The sequence below is a fragment of the Mauremys mutica genome, chromosome 5 (assembly GCF_020497125.1).
Source record: "Mauremys mutica isolate MM-2020 ecotype Southern chromosome 5, ASM2049712v1, whole genome shotgun sequence".
Classification (NCBI taxonomy): Eukaryota; Metazoa; Chordata; order Testudines; family Geoemydidae; genus Mauremys; species Mauremys mutica.
Genome location: NC_059076.1, coordinates 133,913,245 through 133,937,571, shown reverse-complemented (window position 1 = coordinate 133,937,571; position 24,327 = coordinate 133,913,245). Strand labels below are relative to the sequence as shown.

Below are 24,327 nucleotides of genomic sequence, written 5' to 3'. Positions count from 1 at the left end.
AGGCAGCAGGATGGTCAACATTTAAAATTTAGTAACTTGCTAGAAGAGGAGAACTGCACACAGTAATTGATCTGCCAACATCAAATTAAAAAAAAATCTCATATGTAAAATGAACGAAATACTAATTTTTAAATAATTTAAAATTCTGCGCTACAGATTTACCTTGCTGAGGGACCAGAATACAACACAGGAATTCCCCTAAATGGCTGAAACAGTTTCATCTTGTTGCCAAGACAGGATTTAAAGTTTGTTTTAAACATGTTCCCAAATTGTTTAAATTTGGCGCTATGTTTAAAATACTGTTATGGTCCTGATGGAACCACGTTTCAGAGCATATGAATTGCCATACCTGGTCAAACCAGTCATCTATTTAGTCAAAACTCTGTCACTTACAATGAGAAATGCAAGAATCTGTGTAATGCATTAACTTGCCCCCAGGGGATGTTTCCTCCTAATTCCCACAGTAGATGGCTTATGCCCTGAAACATGTGAGTGTCTATTCTTTTTTAACTTAATGTAACTGTTCTCATTTTCTTTATAATGTTTAATCCTGATAAACTGTTGGACTCAGTGATTATCTTGTGCCACTGAGTTCCACAGGTTAATTATGTATTGTGTAAAAAAAAAAAGTGCATTTTATCTAGGTACAATACAATGATTTTTTCCTCACCTGTGGTAATCAAACAGCATGAAGAGTGGGATGATGCTTCTTTAATGCAAGGAACAGAATTTGGTACTGAACAGTTCCATGGCAGTTGGAAATGACAGTTAGTAACAGTTGGTTGGTTTCTTGTGGCTGAAAGACTTGCGCTCAAGTTTTTTCTCTGGAGGAACAGAAATGCTATCATTGCTAGGTTACAAAATAAATACTTAGCAAATTATCTCAGTTTTTGATAGCCAGTGGTAACATTGTTTCGATTTCTATGAAACAGTTAACAGAGATAAAAGAAGAGGGAGGAATAATAGTGGTTTCAAACCAGGTAATATCCTAAAAGGAGAGAAATAAATTTCTGCATTGCAAATAGTATTTTTGAAACAGCCTCTGGTGATTTACCGACCCAAGGAAAAGTCCCTACTGCTCTTCCAGGTCTTCAGACTTCTTCACTGCATTCAGGCACACAGTTTAGCAGTGATGCAGTGCCCAGATAACCATCCTCCTTGGCTCAGTTCCTAGAAATCTTGATGCCATGCATTGAAAAAGCAGTGTGTAATAACTGAGGCCTGGCAGGCCATTGTTAATTGTTAGCCTAACTGGTGAAAAGGGGCCAAAGTTGCATGAATTGTCACAATAATCTGTTTTTTAGAACTGTTTAAGAAAAGGTCTGAGGAGACAGAGACTGAATTAATTTAAACAGAAAAGGTCTACTGATACCACTTCAGGACTGTGTTAAGATTATGACTGGTAAACAAATGGAGCAGAGCAGAGCCCAAATTGGTGTGTCAGAAATTAGGCCTAGTTGGTGGACAAATAATGAGAGGAAAGATTATTTCACTCATTGCCTTTTTGGGGTACTTAGAAAGAGACATGGGTGGGGAAGAAAGGAATTTTTATCACCACCACCGTGGCTACAGTGGAAGGATTGTTGCTGTGACACCAGAACTTGATACTCCAGTGGGGACACTTGATCATCATCACTGCATCAGCGAGGACCCAAACTTGATACCTGTGAGAACTTGTTCAGTTTTCCCTTCCCTCATGTGCTCCTTTCTACCCCCCATTTTTCTCCTGGTCTCTCTCTTTCTCTTGGCTTTTCACCTGATTCTGAAATCAGCTGCACTGCATGGCACCAGCAGAGTGATATGAGATGCCCATCCAGCTCTGCTGGCCTGAGAAACTCCAGTGAAGAACAGGGTGGTGAGCTTGCGTTCAGAGCAACAGGTCAACCTAACAGACCAAAGCATCCCTTCATGACTGAGAACATCAACAAAGCTGTTGTAATGCTGCCTACAGTGACTCAAGAACGTGAGTGCCACCCTCAGGGCAGACTGTTAGGAAGTAGGGCACAAACCCCAAATTGGTTGCGAGTTCTAAACTTAGATGTCACCAACCAATTATCAAGAGTAAACTCCTCAGGCACTGTAACAGCCTTAACATGGCACCACATGCAGTCCCCGTGGATATTCTCTGTGCTGCCACCCCAGTGAGTGTACCTTTGTGAAAGATGGTCCCTTAGACCAAGAATCATGGCAAATATCAGGTTATTCCCAGTCCCAAAGGACCAGTAACTTATCCCAGGTCAATTGCACCTTAGCTTTCACACAAAAGACAACATTTATAGCCAATCATATAATAATCTGTATGAAGGTTTATTAAATAGGAAAAGAAAACAAGAGAGTTATTTACAAGGTTAAAGCATGGAAACATAGATGCACAAATGAGTTACAATATTAAGTTTCAAAAGGTAATAGAAGTTTCTATAACCAACAAGTTCTATATATTCCTTACGGCTAACCCAGTCTAAACAGCTGGATATCTCTTGCCACCCAGAATGCAAGCAGCAAAGAACTCTTTAGTTCCTTTTGTTTGAGGTTTTTATCCCACTCCTGCCATGTGCTCTGAACTGCAAACTCAGCAGATGGGAGGAATCCACTTGCACAATTCATCTTTGGGGTTGGAGGGGAGGAGAGCAGAACTACAACATCCCACAATAGACTGTCTGGTGTTGATGGGGCTTACCTGTTTGGAAGGATGTAATGCCTTCTGTTGATTATCATCCCTTCACACTAATTAATGTATATCTCTCCTGTCTGACAATTCACACAGGCACAGAGGCTCACAACGCAACCACTCAAACCACACCTTACAGTAAGGGATACTAATGTTATAAATGAGATGAATGCATGCAGCAACTCACAAGCATTCAATAAAGACTAAACACATTATTATAATGCTGATATCTATTTAACAATACTGACAGACAGGTGAGCCAGACTGATTCCAGTTATGTATTTGTCCGGGGCTGGAGCACCCCCGGGGAAAAATTAATCTCCCCTCCCCACCCTCCCTGCCCCAACTCACCTCACCTCCGCCTCCTCTCCTGAGTGCACCGCGTCCCAGCTTCTCCTCCCAGTGCTTGCTGCTGTGAAACTGCTGTTTCGTGGTGTAACAAGCTCTGGGAGGGAGGGGGAGGGATGCGGGGCGCTCAGGGGAGGAGGCAGGGCCGGGGTGGGGATTTGGGGAAGGGGTTGGAATAGGGGCAGAGAGGGGGCGGAATTGGGTGGGTACTTAGGGGAAGGGGTTGGAATGGGGGCGGGGTGGAGTCAGGGCAGGGGGGGTCAAGCACCCACCAGCGCCAGCAGAAGTTTGTGGACTTCTCTGTGCTAACCCCAAATGCTTTTGTTTTGCTTGTAACCTTTAAGCTGGATTTCAAGAAGGTCATTCTTGATGCTGAATTTTTGTAAGTGGGTTTTTAAATCTAGCAATAGCCTGAGTTTTCAATATATTTTCTTTCTTTTTGTTTTTAATAAAATTTACCTTTTTTTAAGAACAGGATTGAATTTTGGGTCCTAAGAGGTTTGTGCACATGTTGGTTAATTAGCTGGTGGCAACAGCTGATTTCCTTTGTTTTCTTTCTCAGCTCTTCCCTGGAGGGGGTGTGGAAGGGCTTGAAGGTACCCCATAGGAAGGAATTTCCAAGTGCACCTTCCTGGGTTCTCAAAGGGGTTTTTGCACTTGGGTGGTGGCAGCATCTACCCATCCAAGCTCAGAGAAAAGATGTAACCTTGGGAGTTTAAGACAAGCATGGAGTAGCCAGTATTAATTTTTAGAATCCTTACAGGTGCCCATATTCTGCACTCAAAGTGCCAGAGTGGGAAATCAGCCTTAACAGATGTAGACCAAGATTCCCCATAAGCTGCACAGCTCATGGGCATGGTGTGGGTAGAACTTATTACCTAGGATGGCATGTGCCTCCAAGATCTCCCATTTCCTCCTGGTACTGACTCCTGGCAAGCGGGCTCTGGGTTCTCCCTCCTGCTGCCTCTTCCATGGTCACTTCTGCTGCTCTTGGCTAGGGGGAAGTCAGAATTAAGATTCCTACTTAGCTTCCCTTCCCAGACTTGGGAGTAAGGAAACTGAAGACCTCAGGACTATCTCCTCAGGCCTAGGAATGGGAGGAAGAGAAGACTGGAAACAACCCCCTTTCCCTGAGCCCTGAATAGTGGGAAGAGACTGAAGATCCTTGTGACCATCCCCTATGGCTGAGGGGGAGTGAAAACCTCTGCAGACCCTCCCACTTCCTAAACCTGAAAAAAGGAAGGCGGAGATGAAAATCTAGTTATTCTTACCTACCTCCCAAGCTGAGGGCCTCCTGCTGCCCAAGTGAGCAGCAGCAGCAGGGCCCATCTTGGCCTGGGGAGCAGAAGCCATTGATTTGGGGGTTGAAGGCACTGCATGATTTTTGGATGGGGAGATAACAGTAGTATATGGCTGAAAGGAGGAGACAGAGATAGCAGTTATTGATTTGGGTGAGGAGGAGGAATAATGGGGAAGAGAGAGAGAGATGGACAGAGAGAATGTGAGACAGGAAAGAAGGGGAGAAGAAGAGAGAATTGGGAACTAGATTGGGAGAGAGTGTGAAAAGAGTGAGTGAATGTCTGAGATGGAGTGAATAAGAATGGAAGATGGATTGAGAGAGAGAGTGTGAATGACAATAGCTGGATGGAATTTGTGGAATGAGACAGAAGGAGATGGAATGAGGAGAATAACAAAGCGAATGAGGATGAAGGGACTACACTCATAAGTATTAAACTTGAACTCAGCATGTCATTCTGCATGCATTAAAAATCAAGGTAGACTCTCTTGTGTTTTGATATAATTTGCTAGTTTCATGTTGGCATCATGCTGGGGATGGGTCTCCAGGAGAGATGTAGATATGGAGAGTTACACAGGGTAGCTGGCCTTTAAGGGCAGATAGGCCCCAATCCAACTGCCACAAGCCTAATTTGCCTCCCCAGGTGGGAAAATGATTTTGGTCATGTGACTAACTTAGTCCATGCCTAGATCTGAGGGGTCTGAGCTGCTGCACACAGCCCAGGACTGTGAGACCCTAGCCTTCAAGGGTGACTCACAGCTCAGGAAGGACAGAACTTTAAAGCCACAGTCCCAAGGCGAAGGACTTTTAAACCTGAGTGGTGGGCAGAAAGGAGTCTTTGTAGGAGATGAATGATACTGAATTAGACCCCAGGAGAAGGGGAATATTATTTTAAAGACTGACTGTGACCACATTATTCTGGGGAAACTGAGGAAGGTGCCTGCAGGGTCACCCCAGGCCACAAGGGGGTGTCGTTTACAGAGAAATATAGTCTTGTGAACCAGCTCAGGAAAGGTGTTCCATCTGTAAGGACCAAATAGTGTGGAGAGTCTGGCATCACTGCTGAAACAGGTTGTGAGAAAGTGTCATGGAATAAGACCAGGGCAGAAAGGTGTGAATGGGGCTTGTGGGGATTTGGCAGTGATACGTAAGACTTGAATTCTGGAGTTGCACAAGTCACATAACAAGACAGACAAACTGCTCCAAGGCTAGAAGACACAGAGAGTATGTCTACATAGCAAAGAAAAACCTGGAGCTGGTCCGTGCTGAGCCGAGTCAGGCTAGGGCTGCAGGGCTGTTTCATTGCTGTGCAGACTTCTAGACTCAGACTGGAGCCTGGCTCTTGGGCCCTGCAAAGGGGGGTGTCATTTCAGCAAATTAAATAATCAACAACACATTAGTAACAAGTTGCCTTATTTTTGGGTGTTGGTCTCCTGGCCTCTCCCATTACTATACTTAAAACTTATGGGATCTTGAAAGGTGGGTTTAATTTACATACACACAATTAAACCCCAGGAAGAGGACTGCTCTTCATATCACAGCTCTCCTATGCCTGCTACCATTTGCTATGCCCCATACCATCTGGGCACCCTAGGTGTGTGATCAAGACCAAAATCTGAATAAATGAGACAGCCTATCCATGTGCTAAGGTGATTGCCTCATGCAATCTGTGGCTCTCTCTGTGTCAGATTGGCATGATCCACCCTTGACCATGGAGTCCTGCACCCGTATCGTCCAGGGCTATACTCTGCCCCATCAGCACTCCTGTCTTTCTTGCTCTGTGCCTGCTGCTACCTTTTCCATTTCCATGGTAACCTTGCCCACTGCTATCCAGACCCTGTGCTTGAGCCCCATCCTGTGGGCGGCTGTTAATGCCTTAGTCCTGTGCCCACCGCATTGCCCTGAACCATGAACCCCATCTCCCTTGCTGTCCAATCTCTGTACCCCATATTGTCCTTGTCCAGCACTGTGCCTAACTACTGCCCCTGCCTGGCACTGTGCCTCCTGTACACAGCTGCTGCCCCTGTCCCACCCTGTGCCCCCATGCCCTGCTTCTGGCCATGCTGTGCACTGTGTCCCCCCACATGTCCAGGTACTGCCCCTGCCCCATCCCGTGCCCCCATGCCCCTGCTTCTGGACACTCCCTGCACTGTGCCTCCCCCGCCACCATGTCCAGCTGCTGCCCCTGCCCCACCCTGTGCCCCCATGCCCTGCTTCTGGCCACACCTGACACTGTGCCCCCCATGCCCCTCCTCCCCAGTGGCTGGCCCTGCCCCGCACTAGGCTTCCTCCATGCTTAGCTTCTGACCTTGGCCTACACTGCCCCCCACCCGCCATGTCCAGCTCCTGCTGTCTCTGCCCCACACTGCCCAACTGCTGGCCGTACCCCTGCCCTGCACAGTGCCCTTTTGCCCTGTACCTGGCCCTGCACCACAGGGCTCCCCAATGCCCAGCCGCCAACCCTGCCTCACACTGTTCCCCCCCCCCCGTGCCTAGCTGCTTCCACGCACTGTGCCCCCCGTACCCAGCTGCAGGCCTCCCCCACCACATGCCCAGCTGCTCGCCCTGCGCTGGGCTCCCTCCGTGTCCAGCTGCTGGCTCCGCTCTGCACTGCGCCCCCCATGCCCAGTAGCCAGCCCTGTCCCGCATTGGGCCTTGCACCCCATATCCAGCCGCTGGCCCTGTCCTGCCCCACCCCCGTGCCCAGGAGCGGGCCCTGCCCTGCGCTGTGACCCCCGTGCCTCGCAGCCGGCCCTTCCCCCGTGCCCAGCTGCTGCTCCGCAACGTGACCCCCGAGACCAGGAGCCGGTGCCACCGGCCCTGCGCTGTGCCGCGCCGCCCGTGCCCAGCAGCCGGCCCTGCCCCCTTGCCCAGCTACTGCCCGCCCCAGGCTGCCCCCTCGGCCCCGCGTCCCCGCCGCTGTGTGGCGGCCCCCCCGCGCCTGCCGCTTGGTAACGCGGTTTCCATACTCACCGCACCTGCGCACTGAGGCGGCCCGAGCCCCGCGCCGCGCTCAGGTAGCCGGGCCGCGGGACCGGACTCCCCCCTCCCCGGGCACAGGAGCCGCCGGCGGCCCCGCTGCCTCCTCCCGTCTCCCAGCCCGGGCGGCGGCGGCGCAGGCGCGCTCCCTCCTCCCCTAGTGGCGGCTGCTCAGATTCTAGCGGCGGCGGCTCCCTCAGAGCCCAGCGAGCGCGGCTCGGGCAGCAGGCGGCGGGGAGCCGGCGCTGGGTGAGGGGAGCCGCACCGCACCCCCGGCCCGTCAGTGACCATCGCGGCTGCTGGGGAGGAGCAGGAGGCGAGGGGCTCGCCCGTCCCCACCCACCGAGCTGAGGTGAGGCCAGGGCAAAGCATCCTCCCTTTCCTTCCCCCATCCCTCCATCCCCGGGCTCCTTCCCTCCATCCCCCTTCCCCTCGCCCTTCCTCCCTCCCTCCTTCCCTTTCTTCTCCCCTTCCCCTCCCACCCGGGCGCCTTCTCCCCGCGGCCGCATTTGGCACCCACCAGACAGAAGCACCATTCTCGCTCTATTTTTGATGCCGCCGTAGTGCTCGCCCAGAGGGAGGGAGAGAATCAGACAGGCACAGGCAGAGATAATCCCCCACCTCTCTTTCAAGGATGGACTTGAATTCATGGTCATGTTGTGCGGTGTGTAGGGTGGGAAGCGGAGGATTCTGTTTAGGAAGGGAAGGAAAAGGGTCAGAGGTGGCTTGGGTCCTTTCTTTTCTCTCCCCTGCCATCCCTTGGAGGTGATTCTAGCTCCCTATTCTTTTCATTTTCTCTCTCTCTCTCTTTATTTATTTTTTTTAATTTCCCTTTCTTCAGGCATCAGAGGGCTTTTTAGCCATCCACCCTGGGTCTCTAATTTACAGCCTTTCTCTGCTGCTCTGATTGTCTCAGTAAGAAGCCACCAGGAAAGGGGAGGGGGGAGGCTAGCGTGGAGAAAGCAGCTTTTTACACCCTTTCCATTTAGGCCTCTTCCAATTTGTAATACATTTCAAACCACCCGCTTAATATTTGATTTGGAATCCAGCCTGAAAGGTCCTTAGTCCTGACAAAGCATTTGACGAGGGGCAAAGAACTAAAGTTTTTAATATGTACAGTGGAAGCTTGTCTTTATCCACAATGTTCTGGGGACATCAAAAACATTCAGATGAATGAGCTTTGAATAATCTGGGGTGGGAAGTGACAGACAAAGTGTTTTATGCTACGGGACATAGCGTGGTTTTGGATTAGGAGCCGATGCCGCAAAACAGGGGGTGTATAAACGGGTACTTGGTACATAGAGGTGTGATTTTTGTTGCTTTGTTTGCTTCTTTGAAGGGCTGTGTTTTGTTGTGTGCACAGTGAACATGTTTTTAAAATGTTGTTATGCAAAACAGAGGGTGTTTAAAAGAAACTTACAAGGGGAATATGTAGCATGCACCTGCTTCTCATGGGTGAGTGGGTTATATTATCTCATGACACATTGGGGGTGTAAAATTCTTGTTTCTTTTTAAGGTGTTGGGCAGGCATTTTTAAGAAATGCTTTATGTGAATGCTGCCTTTTCTGTCTTCAGCTTCAATACAATGACATGTAAAGCATTTATGAGATAGGTACTGTATTCCAGACAATTTTATTTTTTCCTGTTCTTTTTCAAACATCCATTTATTGAGCTATAAGAAGTTTATTTATACTTTGTCAGGATGAATATGTTCCAACATTCCTGTTATTTTGGAGATAAAAAGATACTATAGCTAGCAATGCAAAACTCTATCAGTCAAAGGAATGTAAAACCTTTCAAACTGTACCATATTTTGGCATATATTCCTTGGGAACGTTAAGGTTATGTTAACTTGTCAAGATTACTGCAAATATAGTTGTGTATTTTGGAGCGGAGGGTGAATAAGTAAGGAATAGACTTAAATCTAGTGATATTCCTGATGAGATTGACAGACTTTATTGGCTCTGTAGCTAACTATTAAAATGTATTTGATTTTTCATTTCAAATTTCATGGTTAATGTTATAGTTTTGTAGCTCTCGTCTCTCCCTCCACCCCATCCCCCAACTAGGAGCATAAAAAATCATAGAGATTAACGGAATTCCTCTTAAAGGTGCACAAGCGTTGAGTTTGGTAGAAGAAATGTTGCAGTCAATCATGTAACAGTATTTAGGGACTGTTTGAGGAATAATGTACCCCCAACTGTACATAATAAGACTGTAATTCCATTAATGGGTTCTGGTGACGACATAAGCCACAAGAGTGCAGCTCTACTACCTTGTCAATATCACTGGAACTCAGAGGTGGAATTACAACCTTAATTTATGTATGTTTTGGAGGTTTCTTATGTCATGTTAACATTGAAAATGTGTGGGTACTGCTGAAATGCCACAGAGCCACTTAATTACTAGAGTTACTTAATTATCTTTTGGGCCAAATAGTGTTTGTCATGACAGCCTTCTATAGGTACTGTACACTATCTGTATCTGTGGGTTTGGGGAAATTTTCTCTCTACACTGCCCCGGCCACTCAGTTCGTTAGTTTTCAGGACAGAGTGAACTCTCAAGAGTTGGCCAAAGAAGTGTAAGCTATTTATTCCTTTTCTGTACCCTTTGTTTACAAACCGCCCTCAAAAAGCATAACAAAACAGAGGAGCTCTATTTATGCTAGGATTCATAACCCAAAACAAAGGATAGAAACAATAAATACAGTAAGTAATGTTAACAAAGAATGCCAATATTAAACTAATATAAAATTATTTGTATTATAGTAGCAGTGTGGAACCTAATCAGGTTTGAGGCTCTATTGTACTGGCTCTGTACAGACATAGAGGAAGACAGTTCTTCTCCCAGAGAGCTTGCAATCTGATGTAAAAGAAGATACAAGAGGATGTGACAAAATAAATGATTGGGTGAGGAAGAATAAGGATAACAGTGATAAACACATGTTTATATAGACTAGTTAAGTGTTCAGCTTGATGACTAAAGTCATTTAAGGTCTGTGTTCTTCAGTTATAAGGTATAAATAAAGACATACAATAAATGTCAGCAATTACCACTGTCTATAGTCATTAGCCAAAATAAACTTTTTTTTCAGTACTTATCTATGTGTGTGCCTTAATTATTTGGCAATTGCTCAGACACAAACCTTTGATAGAACTTCACTAGGGTACTTTCACTACACTAGGGCTTTATTGAAACTGAAGGTTACCCAAATCGCCAATTCCTTTGTGGTGTTTGCTTTCTGAAGCAAAGCACCAAAAACCCTGGCTATGGGACTCTACTGCCTTTATCTACACCAGAAAATTGCCTCTTGCTGATAAGAGTTGTTAGCAAAGGGTACCCTTGAACGCTGTTGAACATGATTTAACTGCTAGTGTAGATGGGATAGAACTGTTTTCCACACCATTGCAGAAAATGTGATTAAGACGTGATTCTACTAAGAAGAGAAGGGAAGGCTTGGCTCATTAACAGGATGGAATTGACAGCTAACTTAATTGTTCCAGAACATCTGTGGTGACAACAACTGTATTATAATTCCTTATTTTTTTAAAAATAGTGCAGTTTTATTTGGTTTTCACAATATTTGAAGTATTTTGCCTCCTTACTAGAGAATGTAGCAATGTTTGTTGCCACGTTGTAGAAAATGTGTGTGATACTTACTCAAACATGAAATATTAATTAAGCCATAGCACAAGTTTTAAAAAAAATGAATGGTGAGGGACAGCTAACAATGATTATTCAAGTGGGATGCTTCACTGTTTCCTAATAAATTCCATAACCAGAACTATTTTTGTTAAACATTTTTGTCGCTGTGCCATCAAGAATTCTTTTAAAAATCAAAACAGTACTTTATGCTTGTATTGAATCTCTTGTCATGGGGGCTCAAAGTGCTTCACAAATATGAGCAGGTCTTGTATCAATCTTGCAGAACAGGAAACTACAACACAAATCAGTTAAGTGATTTACTCAAGTTCATAATGTGAGTCAGTCGGTGAGTTAATAATAAAACACAGGTCTCTTCTGACACAAGATGTCCCACAGATTTTTCTCCAATAACTCTCCCATTTAATTGTATGTGAGGCATTCTGGTAAACTCTGGAATGAATAGATAGGTTGCAGACAGGGTTAAACCATTAAAATCCAACTATTCTAGGAAACTGAACTGCGACTGATGACTTTTATCCGTACAGCTGGTTGAAACTTAGAATTTCCATTCCACAGGAAAGACCGTCATTTAAAATTTCTTTTTGTCCCAAATTGGAATGAAAAGTTGAAATTTTCAGATTTCTTTAAAAATGGAAATTGCCCCCAAAATTATTTTAGAAGTATTGAACAACCTTGTAGAAGTGCTGCGTTTAGACTTTTCTGTTATATTATCAACATAAAACATGTTTTTGTAACATTTCAAAGAAATCTGTTGATTTCTGTTTGAAAATTTTCGACCAGCTGTATAGTTACCAGTCACATTTTCCCCTGCACTGGTGTTCTTAGTGTATGCGCAATGTGCCTCAAGTGGCATATGAACAGGATTCATCACTGAATTTGGTCCACTGGTTGGATCATTGAAAGAAGGAAATATCCAAACATCCCCTCATGCAGCCCCCTCCTCCTCCTCCAATTTCAGCATTGTTACAGAGACTGGACCAATTTTTCAAGATTTATTGAGAACTGATCACTTTGAGTAAGGTTGAATCCCATAAAATATTCAGTAAGATTACATCACCTGGTTTTTGTTTGAGAGGTAGGAAAAAATAATAGTCGGCAGTTATGTAGTGCTTTGCATATTCTAAGTGTTTTATAAGTATTAACTAATAGATATTGTAGGTGCTTTTGAGAGTCAGTTGCTATTGTAAACGGGGATGGAATAATTAAGTTAGGTATAACCTTTATTCTCTCCTTCCCTCTTCTCTTTGTCTTTATATTTGGGTTTCTTAATCGTGTTTATATGCTGCAAAAGGCTTAGAATGCATTTGAAGATGGTGATGGGGGACAATTTATGAATGGAAGATATCTTTTTCAGGTGACTTAGAGACTGTCCCTTTTAATGAAACTTAAACTCTGACATGCCTCAGTCACTTTTGAAAATGGGGACTTAGGATTCTAAGTCTCAAGCACTTTTGAAAATATTACCTGAAATTATTAATGTGTCTATGATGTTAATAAATAATTGACTTTATTTTTTAAAATACTTAAAAAAACACCTTATTGTTTACTAGTAAGCCATCTTTTCTATATTGCATTGAATCTGTATGTAGGGAAATACATATCAATTTACATTAATGTCCCTTCAGCATATAAGGAAGCCGTTAAACCTCTCAATTTCAGTGCTTCTCCTAAAAAAATGGACCAGTTGACAACACTTTCTCATTCAGAGCCTGAGTGAAGCTGAATCCATCATGTGATAGCTTTTACCATTCTTGCTTATCACTCTGAGAAAATGACTTTGACTAGAGAGCTTAATGTATCAAAACAGAAAAGACCAAAAGGAAAATGTCTTTAATATGTAACTTTCCAGTTAGAATCACATACATATGGTATATATAAATATACATCTTTTAATTTTTTTCTATTTTTGTTATTAAGATGTTAGTAGCATCTGATAAGGTTTTTCTGTTACATCGTTAGGTATTTTTCTTGTAGAATGTTTGTTATAACTAGATATGAAATTAGTAGCAAGTGACAAGTCATGGTTGAAGCAATTCCAAGAGCTTGATATTAACAGTGGATCAGTGAGTTCAATCAAGAAGAAAATATTGTTAAACTACAGTAGTAGTAATTGTGCCCTTTCCAAAGGAATCATATTAACAAGTATGAATGCAATAAAACCTATTGAGAAGAAGCACAAAAAATATTTGCAGTTCTAACTTGCTTGAATAGTTTGAGGAGACATATTTATCTGATGAGGGTTTTTTTTAGTGCTTGGCTGCTTCTGGAAAAGAGATTTTGGTATTTGCTGTTTCAGTTAGGATAAGATGTTCTTTTTATTTTAATGTTGGTCTAGGACTTCTGAGTCCACATATCTTGTAATCTTACAAATTATGTAAATAAATGTGCAACACAGGCAGTGTTTCCTGTGATTAAATATTTTTCACCCTTGAGTGTTTGCTGAACAACCTCTTGTTCTGCTTTAAATTATCAAGTTTGTGGTGTGTTGAGTTGTCCATTATTGACAATGGCCCCAGTTCTGCAATTCTTTGTTTATGGGCTCACAGCTATGCCCATATGGAGCCCAGATGAATCAGCAGGGCTCCATGTGGGTGCCCACCTCCACATAGAGAATTACAGGATTGGGGCCAATGTTAACACTTAGGGCTAGATTCACAAAGAGGATTTTGGCTCCTAATGGCCACTGTAGGTGCCACTGGCATTCACAGAACCATTGCTCAGCAGCTGCCAGACCTTGTAGGCACCTACATTTCTTCTACTAGGTATGTGCAAAACCACCTAAGCCCTGACACTGTTGAGCAGTTCAGTGCCTAACTCATTTCTAAACCTAGGGAGGCGTCTCAAACTACGTTTCCTAGCCTGTCTAGCCTGCAGAGCCCAATCCAGTAGTCATGCTCTGATCATGCCTAACCTACACAAAAGAGAGCAAAGAGGAGGTGCTGCTGCCTCCTTTATATCTGTTAGCCCAGTATTTACAGCACTTGTCAGGATATGAAAGATTCATGTTCAAATCCCCACTCTTCCTAATTTGGAGTAGCTAATTGAACTCAGGTCTCCTGCCTCCCAGGTAAATGCTATAACCAATGGGCTATCTGAGGATATTTTGAGACAGACCTCTCTCGGTGTTTCCTTTTGAAGCTGTTCTGCTTAAATAATCATTGGGCCAGAGAGTAAGTGTGACTCCATATAGGCCACTCACTTGTGATATGGGAGACCTGGGTTCAGGTCAGTGCTCTGAATCAGGCAAAGTGGGGATTTGAATCTGGATCTGTCACATCTGTCTTAAGGGCGCTAACCATTGAGTACAAGGTGGATGAGGGGGAGTGTTAGCTGTGCTACATCCTCCTCCTTGTTTTTTGGCAAGAAAAGACTAACCTATCTTAGGCTGTGAATCCTGAATGGACGGAAGTGCCTCCTTCGGGCCAGGAATTAGGTGCTTAACTCCCTTTAAGGGGTGGGGCCTAAGGCATTTCTCCTCTCTTCAGCATTTCCTACTGGCTAGTTTAGGCATCTCCCCACTCAGCATACTAGCTTCTGTGACTCTCTTTTTTAGGTGCCTAACTCTCCCTGTGCATTGTATGGGAAGCTTGGGTGCCTGACTTAGGGTTGTGAATTCTGCGAGGTGTCAGAGAGTCTAAAAAGTGGACTCTTAGTGTTGCTATGCCTAAGTCTTCCTTGTAAGTCTAGCCCTTAAAATGTGTGTGTGGTCTATGCTGTATAATGTAGACTTTCATAAATCTATAAGGTAAAATAAGAGCTGCAATCTTTGTTTAATAGTACAAAGAGGACAAAGCCTATGTGGTTAACATCCTGGAAGTAAAAAATTATGATTGTTTTGACTAATAGAATTATATTGAAAAATTGCTAATGTAGGGACAAATTCTGATCTAATTTACAGCAGTGTAAATCCAGAATAACTCCAGTGACATCAGTGGAATTAATCCAGATTTGCAGTGGTATAAATGAGATCAGATTGTGACCTGTAGTTTATCTAGCTCCTAGAAAAATATATATTTATTTAAAATAAGCTAAAGCATGCTGATTACCTTAGTTTACAGAATAAACAACTAAGTGAGCACAAATCGCTGTATCTTGGTAGTTTACTTAATCATAATGTTGGTAGAAGTGGCCAGCTAAATTCCATTATTACATTGGTGTAAATCCAGAGCAGCTCTAATGAAGTTACTCAAAATTCTGATCTGTGCACCTGAAAGCAGCATTTTCACCTAGTATCATCTCCTTTAAAAGTGTGTGTGTGTGTGAGAGAGAGAGAGAGAGAGAGAGAGAGAGAGAGAAATGTCTTTAAAAAACTTCCAACTACAGTATTTTGAAAAATGAAACAATAGGATACATGGTTAGACTTGTATTTTAAGTGAACGGAAGAGGCTTTTATATGATAAGGCCCAAGTTCAGGCCCTCAAGTTTCTCTGTTTCTTCTGCAAAAGCTTGTGGCCCAACAGCCAGAGCACAAGAAGTGCTGTGTTCCTAACACCACTCTGCGTGACATTGGTGTCATCTATATTAATGAGGTCTAATCTTGCATTCTGGCTGTATTTCACTTTTAAAATGTATTTGTAATTTTTAAACCTCCACATATATCCTATTAATTTGTGTACGCTTTGTTTTTGAGGATTTTTATTTCATTTTTAAGAATTAAAATACAAACTACTCTAAAAATGACTATCACAAATTCGCAATGAGGTTCCATGTTTGCTGTCTCTTGATTTCTAGAACCAGTTTTTTCTCTTTACTGATAAAAACATATATTTTTGAAACCGCCAGTGTTGCAGGCTCAGTCTAGAATCTGAAAACCAAGAAGGGTTGTTTTTGGCTTGTGTATAGTAACCAGTAATACAGTTCTGAAGGCTAATTGTTTTACTTGGATACACACATAAAAGTCTCATTAAAAAGACTCCAGGACAACCCTCTACTCCCTGGGTATTTATACCTTGGCCCCGAAGAGGAAACACCACATACAGATGTATAAGCCAAGACCCTCTCCCCCATAGCAGTTCTACCATCAACACAGCATGAGCTGCCAAGCAAATGCCAGAAGAAACAAAAACCAAGGTATACAGCCTCCTCTACCTCAGCCATTCAACCCCTTCCACCATCCAGGGCCACTGTATGCAGTGCAAGTTGAGGTGATACTAGAGCCAATGAAAGCTTTATGGCAGATTCCATCCTCTTTGCCTCACGCCTCTAAAAGAGTAGAAAGAAAGTACTATGTACCCTCCCGTGGGCTTGAGTACCTTTCATAGAATCATAGAAGATTAGGGTTGGAAGACACATCAGGAGATCATCCAGTTCAACCCCCCTGCTCAAAGCAGGACCAACACCAACTAAGTCATCTCAGCCAAGGCTTTTCTCTTGTAAATGAGGGCAGACTGCAGGGAGAACCTCACTGCAGGAGGGGCTGGATGCAGCACACTTGGCCGCTAGAACCCGTGGCTCTGTGGTGGCCAGCTATAGATCATCCTCGTGACAGTCTTCTGGTCCCTATGAAGTCCAGAGTACTATCCAGGACTTGCCATTCGAGGGTCCCTCTCTGTTCTCGAACCAGACAGACAGCAAGATTCATGAATTTAAGAGCCACCCTGAAGTCCTTGGGTCTGTATACACCTGCTACAGCAGACACACCAATATTCCACTCCTCCTTGGCAGAAACCGTAGGCCTCCCCCTTCTGCTGTTCAGCTCCAGCTCTGGTGTTTTGATGGGCCAGTCGAGGTCGACATAACAGTCTCCATCTCTCCAGATCCAAACCTCTTCACTTTTCTCAAGCTATCTGTCCCTCATCTGCAGTGCTTGGTTCCAGATTACTTTGGATCAGTGAGTCTTGAGTACTGTGTAAGTGGGATACACTCTGCAGTTTGCTTCTACCTTTCCTGCCTTCCCTCCCTCCTTCCCTGTCCCTCTTCAGGGACCACTCTCATGAAAAACTCCTTATCCAGGAAGTCCAGTTGCTCCTTTGCTTTGGAGCCATAGAGGAGGTTCCATGTTGTCTCAGAGGGAAGGGGTTTTATTCCTAGTATTTCTTAATCCCAAAAGCAAAGGGAGTGGGGGTGTCATCTCAACAAATTATTTAAAAAAGTAAAATTTCTCATAGTCACCCTAGATTCTATTATCTCTTTCCTGGATCCTAGGGACTGGTGTCAGTTTAAAAGATGTTCATGTGGCAATCACATGAAAGTACCCCAATAGCTCATAAGTCAAAATCATTACCAGTTCACTATACTACGTTTGGGCCTATCAGCAACTCGCACAATTTTTATGAAAGTCATGGCAGTAGTAGCCACATTCCTCTAAAGATTGGAGTGCAGGCTTACCTCTACCTAGATAACCCAGTCCAAATGGCAAATGCAGAGGAGTGTTGCCTTGATCCAGTTAACATTCAGTGCTCTGGGACTGTTAATTGACACCAAAAAAAAATCTGTCCTCTCCCCAGTAAGAGGATAGTGTTTATAGGGGAAGTACTGGACTCATCTGAAGCCAGGGCTTTTCTTCCGCACTCCAGGTTCCAGGCAATTTGATCGATTGTTATAGATTTGAAGGCTAACTTGGTCACAACAATATGAAACTGTTTGAGGTTTCTAGGTCACATGGCCTCTTGCATCTACGTGGTTCAATACACCAGACTGAAACTCATTCCCTAGATTGGTGGACAGATCCAGCCAATTTATGTATAAGTGTTCCATTTGCTGGTCCCCAATCAACTTTCATGCTAGTGACAGATCTTCAGCTCTGGGATGAGAAGTCTACCTGGGTTGTCTACAAACACAGAGGACTTCGTTTTATGCATCAATGTCAGAGAACTGAAAGCTATCAGACTGGTGTGCCAAGTATTTTATAGCAGATCAGGAAAGCAGCCTTTTCATCCTCACTGCATCTGTCAACGAAAGTGACATTTTTGGTGACCTTTACCTTGGTCAGAAGAGTAGGGATGGTGCAGAAATTAATGTTGGGATTTTTTAAAGACAAGGTTTACCTGTGTCCACTTCCAAAGTTTGTCCCAAAGATGGTTTCCTCTTTCAACATCAACCAGTTTGTTTGTCTGTTTTCTACCCAAAACAACATACAATCAGAAAGGAAGAATATTTGCATACCGGTACCTTGGATATCAGAAGAGCTTTGACGTTTTACCTGGACAGAACCTGTAACTTTTGTAAATCCTCCAGCTATTTATAGCAGTGGCAGACCGAGTAAGAGGTCAATTATTCTCTACCCAGAGAATTTCTTCCTGGATCACATCCTGCATATGGATGTGCTGTTGTGACCTGGCTAATGTTGCTCTGCCCAACAGAATCAGAGCTCATTCAACAAGGTCGCAGTCTGCCTTGGTGGCCTTTTGACACAAGTTCCAATTGTGGATGTTTGTAGGGTGGCAGCCTGGTTGTTTGTCCATGTGCATGCCTCCCACTGTGCTGTGGCTCAAGACTCCAGAGATGATGCTAGAGTGGGATGAATTGTTCTCCAATGTTGATTGAAATAGAGTCTGATCCTGCCTCTTGTCTTACAGCTTGTGAGGCACCAAGCGTGGAATGCACATTGCAATCACAAGAAGATTAAACGGTTACAAACCTATTCTGTAACTGTTGTTCTTCAACATGTGTTGCACATGTCCATCCATTCCATGACCCACCCTCCCATCTCTCTTCATCAGAGTTGGGGCAAGAAAGACCTGAGGTGAGCTAGCAGCAACTCTGTCCTTTACAACTGCATGGCACATGGCAGCTTGGGAAAAGTTGCCAATGGCAGTGTGCTGGATGCACCAATAACCAAAGTGTTGTTATTCTGCAACACATCTTGAAGAATAAGAGTTATGCAACAGGTTAGTAACCATTTTTTCATCAATCTCATAGAACTGGAAGGCACTCTGAAAAATCATTGAGTCCAGCCCCCTGCCTTCACTAGCAGGGCCAAGTACTGATTTTGCCCCAGATCCCTAAGTGGACCCCTCAAGGATTGAACTCACAACCCTGGGTTTAGCAGGCCAATGCTCAAATCACTGAGCTGTCCCTCCCTGAGTGCTGGTATAGGCTGATCTGGCATGACAAATGAGGAAGTTACACTCTCTTCCACATATGATACTTTGGCTCCATCATGGGATTAAGTCAGGTAAGGTTTAGCCTAATTGTTTTATGGTTATAGGGCTCATGAGAATGACATTGAAATGCATTGACAATGCAAGCTTGCTCAGGTAGTCTCCTGATATCCTAATGCACAAAGCTTGTTCGTTGCTAGGTGGCTGTCAGTCAGCAATGAAAGAAATTTTAAAGGGCTATATGGCCAAAAGACATCTTCTTAACTGAATTCCCTTAAGGAGTTAGGTCAGGAGGAAGAGCGGGAAATCAGTTGAGTTGCTGATTTTTTTTTCTCTCTCAGCTTTCTCTAACCACATGGAATTAGGAAAATTTCTCAATTTCCTTCTCTGCAATAGCCATATAGTGATAGAGACTGTGAGAGACCTTTTCTCTGGCAATCAGTGGCACAAGGGCTAAATCACCACTATCCCTAGGAGAAGAAGGTGAGGGAGGCCACATTTTATGTAAATTATGTAATGAGCTGCTTTGCATACTTGCAAATAATTTGCATATAGTCATTCTCTTTCATGTTAAAATATTATATATGATTTAGTGTTGGCAAAAGGTGTCATTAATTATCAAGAGGGCAGCAACAGGAGACGTGTCTCACATGCAGTGTCCTACCACTATGCCTCACCACTGATCTAAGAGGGCAGGGTGAGTGTGGGGAAGTTTCGCTGAAGTAACAGACAAAGTTTATTTTCCATGGCCCATGCAGTTCTTAATCCCTTCTGAGTCTGTTAATGCACAGTGTTGTGATGAGTCTGTGATGCGGGAGTTGTAAAAGAGGACCATCCAATTAATCTCATGCAGAGGCCAGCAAACATCCATTAGGTGGGATGGGAATGACTTTCAATCCCTATTGAGCTGGGTTGAATTCAAACAGGTGACCTAGAAATGAAAGCTGGTGTAGCTCATCAGCAATGCAGTAAGCCGTCAGTCTACCTATAATCTCATAGAAAGATTATATAATACAAAAACCTGTGTTAAAAGCATGTTAAGATTTTCTTCTCACTCAATCTAGCTGATAATTTTTTTTAATGGTTCATAGTCTGGCCAGACCTTGGCCCCACCCTCTGAAAAATGTATAAGGTGATTATTTCAGTCCTCAGGTACATAACTACTGCTGCTCTGGTTGGAGAAGGGGAAGGTATTAGGTGCAACAGCCGCTCTGGTGAGAGAGAGACACCTGCATCTCCAACAAAATATTCTGTAGAGGCCAAGGCAATTTCCCAAAAAGTGGAGCATCCCCTCGCCACTCCCATACATGTCCTGGAGGGGCCCCAAAGGAAATGCTGGTGGGTAGTAGGAGAATGGCCTTTCAATAAATCTCTCATCTCAGCTTTCAATTTTGTAAAGCAACAGTCAAACAAGTCTCTAGCCATTATGGTTGAAAAGAAAACCTGGAAAAAGTGACCACCAAACTTAGTACAAACTTGTAGATTCAACAGAGAAGTCAAGAACTGCAGGGACCGTGGACAATGATCTACCTCTGTTACCCTTACAGGAACTTACTTTTCTCTGCCACCGTCCTAGAGGTATATTGGGAGGGCATTGTGTGTAGGATGATTGCCCTGCTGCTCCCCTCTGTGTGAACAGGGGGCCTCATTCACAAGACGCTTTTAATGGACACAAAATCACTTGCAGTTATTTTTAAACTGGTCTATATGCAAATTACTTGCAAATGTGCAAATTTCTCATTAAATAGTTTGCATACAATGTCACACATGTGGCTTCAAAAACTTGGCAGCTATGGAAGGAGTTAGCAGATATAAATAATAACCTTTGCCTTCAGCATGAATGCCACTGTAAATTAATGTGAATTTAGTACAAAGATTGAAGGTAGAATATGGTATCTGTTAAGTGGGTGAGGGAAACCCAAAAGTGGCTCATTTTTCTTCCCTACATCTTTGGGCAGGGGACAAAGGAGCCTAGTTGTGAGACACTTTTCTTTCCTCCTTCTCTTTTGGACAGAGGCTCAGTCACAGAATCAGAAGTAAAAACGACAGCACTGCTGCACTCTGCATCTTTATGCTGCGAACACTTAAAAAGTGATGGAGAGGTGACTCTCGTCCTATTTATTTGCCTTTTAATCCTGGAAAAATGGATAAGCAAATCTGATTGATATTTGTCCTATAAATGATCAGTAATGAAAAGTTATTTTTTCAGGGTTGCAGACAGACTGAAACAGCGGAAGCTGTTCTTCTCAGTAAATTTTTCTGAAACTTGATGATATTTTAAATATCCAAATAATTAGCTATGTCTTTATGTCAATGGTTCACATTAGAAGATTTTCTTTGCAGTCATAAAGAAAGGTCAGACTAGAACTTTGCATTACAAAATATGAAATTTTAAATTCTCCAGAATAATAATCTCTTCTGGGGAGGTTGACTGAAACATCAAATGGAGCCTGCTGCATGGGTGATTGCTCTCCTTGTGTTAACATGTTTAATACAATACTAAAATTGAAGATTTAAATGCACAAATGTAGGATACTTCAAATCTAAGCTTTCCATAGCAATGTTCATATGGCCTCAGTGCCATATGAACATATTATGTGTTATAACATGCCTCAGTTAGTGTGGCTGAGGGAACCTAAATTTTTGAATATTCTGACTTGTATATTTCTATTTTCATTCTTAATGTTGCAGAGGTAACTTATTAGAAACATGCATTTGGCATGGTATATGGGTGTTTAAGTTGAGGTATTCAAGATCTTAACATGATACCTATGGCTTTACTAGTCAAGATGTCATCAGCTGGGAAGGCTTGGACCAAGTGGTATTGCTTTTCACCTCTTTCTAAACATATGTGTTCATATAGATTCCAACACCAAAAGGGACTCATTGTGATCATCTAATCAGACCTTCTGTATAACATGGCCATAGAATGTCCCCAATATAATTCCTAGAGTAGATCTTTTAGAAAAAAAATCCAATTGTGATTTTAAAATTATCAGTGATGGGGAATCCACCATGTCCATTGGTAAACTGTTCCAGTGGTTAATTACCCTGACTGTCGAAAATCTATGCTTTATTTCCAGTCTGAATTTTGTCTAACTTCAACTTCCAGCCATTGCACTGTTATACCTTTCTCTGCTAGACTGAAGAGCCCATTATTAAATCTTTGATCCCCAGTAAGTACTTAAAGACTGTAATCAAGTCACCCCTTAATTGTCTCTTTGTTAAGCTAAATAGACTGAGCTTCATGAGTCTATCACTAAAGCAGGTTTTCTAATCCTTTAATCATTCTTGTGGATCTTCTCTGAACCCTCTCCAATTTATCAACATCCTCCTTGAATTGTGGGCACCAGAACAGACACAGTATTCCGGCAATGGTCACAACAGTGCCAAATATAAAGGTAAGATAACATCTCTACTCCTACCCGAGATTCCCCTATTTATATATCCCAGGATCACATTAGCTGTTTTGGCCACAGCATCACATTGGGAGCTCATGTTCAGCTCATTATCCACCATGACCCCCAAATCATTTTTAGAGTCATTGCTTCCTAGGAAAGAGTCCCCCGTCCTGTAAGCATGGCCTACATTTTTTTGTTCCTAGTTGTATATGTAACCACTGGGTGGGCTAGAGTTTACTTCATTGTCCTTCTCCAGTGCCTAAAAAACCCCAACTCCCATAGAAAAGCACCAGGAGACCCAGAATTCAGTCACTAAGGATTTTCTTCAAGGATTGCACGGGTTCAACCTCCCCACAGTCAAGTCCAAAAAAGAAGAAAATGAATGAATTTAATTTTTAAGTACCAACTTTATAAATAATCACAATAATAGTAATAATAATAATAGTGATAACTTAATTTCTACAACATATAAGCCACATACATTATTTTCAGAGGTGTACATAAACAAAAATAAAGAAAACAAATTAATCTAAACAGGTCAGTCACCACAAAAACACAGTGAGAAGTAACTCAGAGTTCCCAAAAGCTTAGGTTAAGTTCACCTGAGTCTCAGTTAGTCTTTGATCACCATAATCTATACAGTCTGTTCAGTCAAAAGCACTGCAACAACATCGTCCCTCCACTTGGTTGTAGAAATCTTCAGCTAGAATCCATCCAGACTCTTCCTCCTCCTCCTCCTTTGAAGTCACTCAGTTAGCTAACCATCTGATTAACCAACCACTGAGTTAAGTATATCGATTTAAAAAAACGTGTTGGAAAATGCTTCAGAATTAGGGAAAATAGCCTGTTTCCTGCTCCTGTGGCTCAGCTTCTTCCAGTCCACACAGGGCACATGGCCTTTTGTAAAATAGCTACTCTGACTACTTGTCCTCATGGAGTCTGAGTCCAGCTACAGGACCTGTTGAGCAGACCCAAAACTACTGCACCCAATTCCAGAAACTTCTGGATGTGGAGTGCTAATTGTGCATCTGCCTAGCAACAATGACCCACAACTCGTTCCTACCCTCCCAATAGATCTCTTAATGAAATATCTCCCTATTAGGCACATGGGTTATATTTACATGTAACCATGTTAAAACACACATAATTTACTTGTGCACAGTTGACCAAGTGACCCAGATAGCTCTGAATCAATGACCTGTTCTCTTCATTATTTACCACTCTCTGAATTTTTGTGTCATCTGCAGACTTTGTCAATTATGATTTTATTTCCTTCTTTCGGGTCATTGATAAAAATATTAACTAGCATAAGGCCAAAAACTAATCTCTCCAAGACTTATTGAAAATCAACATTTCAAAGTTGTTTAGGAAATATAAATAAAATAAAGGCATATTGATATATCTTTTAAAGATAAATGAAGTGTAACAATATAATTAGGAAGGCTAAAAAAGAATTTCAGGAACAGCTAGCCAAAGACTCAAAAAGTAATAGCAAACATTTTTTAAAGAACGTCACAAGCAGGACGCCTGTTAAACAACCAGTGGAGCCAATGGACGATTAAGATGCTAAAGGAGCATTCAAGGATGATAAGGCCATTGCGAAGAAACTAAATGAATTCTTTGCATCGGTCTTCGTGGAGGAGGATGTAAGGGAGATTCCCAAACCTGAGCCATTCTTTTAAGGTGACAAATCTGAGGAACTGTCCCAGATTGAGGTATCATTACAGGAGGTTTTGGAACAAATTGATAAACTAAACAGTAATAAGTCACCAGGACCAGATGAAAAAATGAGGCGTCCTTTTGGCACCTTAGAGACTAACACATTCATTTGGGCATAAGCTTTTGTGGGCTAGAACCAAGTGTAAGGCAACTCCCATTCTTTCCTGTATTTATACCTGCTCCTGTATTTTCCATAAGGCAACTCCC

At 43.0% G+C, this 24,327-nt stretch overlaps 1 protein-coding gene across 1 annotated transcript in view; it reads left to right on the top strand.

The window, feature by feature from the left end:
• Positions 1–7,487: 7,487 nt before the first annotated feature.
• The window catches only part of CTNNA2 (catenin alpha 2), a 765,838-nt gene continuing 748,998 nt past the window's right edge, over positions 7,488–24,327 (top strand). The window contains exon 1 of the mRNA XM_045017825.1: positions 7,488–7,644. The gene's annotated coding sequence lies outside the window, so the exon portion shown is untranslated. The remainder of the gene's footprint in view (positions 7,645–24,327) is intronic.